This window comes from Gallinula chloropus (genome assembly GCF_964237585.1).
Source record: "Gallinula chloropus genome assembly, chromosome: 3".
Classification (NCBI taxonomy): domain Eukaryota; kingdom Metazoa; phylum Chordata; class Aves; order Gruiformes; family Rallidae; genus Gallinula; species Gallinula chloropus.
In genome coordinates this window covers 101,581,954-101,584,927 of record NC_140087.1, presented here as the reverse complement: position 1 = coordinate 101,584,927, position 2,974 = coordinate 101,581,954, and positions in this window count along the sequence as shown.

The following is a 2,974-nucleotide window of genomic DNA, read 5'->3' as shown; positions in this document are numbered from 1 at the left end:
TTCTGCACTTGAGCGTTCTGAATCTAGTTTTGTACAGTGTAATAAATCATGCTTTTATTTATTCTAGGAACCTCTTCTGTATAGAGATGAACCCATTTGAATTTTGTAAGGTTTTTCTCTAACCTGTTCTTTAGTTACTGGTAATGGGAGGAGAAGCAGACAGGCAGCCCAAGTGACACTGCTTTTTGGTAATTGGTTATTGCATGTTATTACAGCATGTCTGCTGTAATAGGACAGCTGGACTGCTAATGGGCTGTACAGAAGAGGAGGATGTTCACTTCCTCAGGAGATAGTTTTATTTGCCTTTAAACTTCAGTGTTACACCAACCTTCTCCACTGAATTTGCTGATAGGTGAATTTTTTTTAATACAGGTTTTTGGGTGCTTTTCCTTTCTTTCAATTAAGGTGCCTGCTATGGCAGTGATCTGGTGTGGAGCCAAGGATGTCCATTTTTATTCCTACATGCTGGCTTTGAGAGCTTTAAAGAAGGGTTCTAAACTCAGCATTTGGTTTAATGTGGTGCTGAGCTCTGCACCCATCGTGCTGACTGAAGGTCTCTGCAAGGACCCATCCCTCCTGCAGACAGAGTGGAAGCTTTTAAGGGACACACCATTCCCTGGACACCTGCCCACTACTGAAGATGGAGATAATGTGGGAATTGGAGAAAGGCAGTGAGAGCCCTCACCTCTAAATTGAGGAGGGGAAGTAGTGACTTAAAAGGGCTTATAAGAAGTTTAAAATAAGAGTTGGAAAGATCAGTATCTGTAGTGAGTGAGTTTCAGTTCTCTTGGCAATGTCATGTGCCAAGAGTCGGGCTTTATCCTCCTTTCCCTTCTACCATGTGCTGTCCTGTTCTGTAGCAAAAACAGGCTGAGGGATAGGTGGTGATAATGAAGGTGGCAAGAAGCAAGACTACAGATTTTAGTCCTCTGTTCTGGAGGGTCTCTCAGCCTTTCCTCACAGGGGAGATGCTCTGGTCCCTTCCTCATCTTCCTGGGCCTGCACTGGCCTCGCTCCAGTATGTCCTTGTGTCTCCTGTAGGAAGGAGCCCAGAACTGGAGGTGAGACCTTGTCAGCAGAGGGGACTGTTCACACTCCTGTTCACACTCCTCAGATGCAGCCCAGGAGTTGAGTAACCTTATTTGTGGCCAGAGCATGATGATGGCTCATGGTCAGCTTGGTGTCCACCAGGACTGGTGGCTCCCTAAGCCAATGAAGTGGCTTTTATAAAAAAAAAAGCTGGAAAAGGGGGAGGAGACATGCATGCATGCCCTGAGCCATTTAGTATTAGCTCATTATACTATTCATTTGCATGTTTTCTATGGTTTCAGCTGCAAGGCTCAGGTCCAACCCCTTAAGAGACACTGGAATGTAATTCCTGACTCCTGCAAAGGTCAGCAGGATGAAGGTTACCTTTAAAGTTTGGAATGGCTGTACCCAAGAGCATGTGAGGTAAGTGGATTCAGAATGCCACTCAAACTCTTTTCTTGCTCTTCCAATGAATCAATTTCTTGGACAAAGCAATTAACAGGGCCTGGCTAAAAATGACTACATCATGTGAAGTCACGGGATCCATAGGATAGATTTTAATTGTATCACCCAAGTAAAAAGCTAAGGCAGTAGTTTTTGGTTTTTAAATGACTTCATGTAGATGGGAGAGGATTTCACCCTCAGAAAAATGATCTTGGTCGCACCTCACCTGTAGTAAAGAACATGTTTTGGTGGCCTAAATATCTGCCCTTTAGCTTACATGACTAAGTGTTGGTGTAAGAGGTTGCCACCTGTGAGAAGGTTTATGCCTTAAAATAAAACCTCCATCCCCTCTTCAGCCTCCTGTGTGCTGGCAGTTCTGTGCAGAGAAAAGCAGGTGTGCTCTCCTGCAGCAGAAGGCATGCCTTGAAAGGTCTGCCACATCTCAACAGGTTTTCTTTGCTCCACAGCTTTTATCACAGGACCTGGGTCTGTTTATATGGAGAGATTATGCAGAGGCAACAATAGAAACCATGTCCCAACTCTGGCTGCTACATGATTGCTTCAGGCTCAGGTGATTTGGGTTTTCCTGAATTCCAGTCCTGAAAAACAGCACTGATTGAAAGGCAACTGAGGAATAAGGAGGAAAAAATATTTGCATTTATGTTACTGCAATAACTTAAAAGGAGCTTGTTTGCAAATTAAAGGAGCATGGCCAGCAGGTCAAAGGAGGTGATCCTCCCCCTCTGCTCTGCCCTGGTCAGGCCCCACCTGGAGTATTGAGTCCAGTTCTGGGCTCCCTGGTATAAAAGAAGACCGGGATCTCCTGGAGGGAGTCCAGAGAAGGGCTATGAAGATGATTAAAGGCCTGGAGCATCTCCCCTATGAGGACAGGCTGAATAAACTTAATATCTTACGTGTGGGACACAGGGGGAAGTGGCCAGCCTCCTTTCAGTGCTCTGTGGAGACAGGACAAGGGACAATGGCTTCAAGCTGAAGCACAGGAAGTTCTGCACCAATATAGGGAAGAACTTTTTCACTGTGAGGGTGACAAAGCACTGGGTCAGGCTGCCCGGGGTGTTGTGGAGTCTCCATCTCTGGAGATATTCAAGACCCATCTGGACACCTCCCTGTGCAATATGTCCTAGGGGACCTGCTTTGGTAGGGGCTTTGGACCCGATGATCTTTGAGGTCTCTTCCAAACCCTATGATTCTGTGATCCTCCCCCCAGTACTGGCTGCCACATGGGTTGCAATGGTTTGGTCCACCACACGCATGCTCTCTTGTGTGACAGGTAACCACGCTTCCAGAGACATGTGAGTTTATGAAACAACAGCAGAAGAAAGAGCAACTATATGTTTCATTAAGTCTGTGATTTTCCCAACAAGCCTATGTGCAACACTACTGTATCTGCAGCGGCTTCTGGAAATCTTGTGCTCCATCCTATCAAACAATAGTTTACTTCCGAAAGGAAATGATGCTTGGCTTGTTTTCCTTTGTTTAT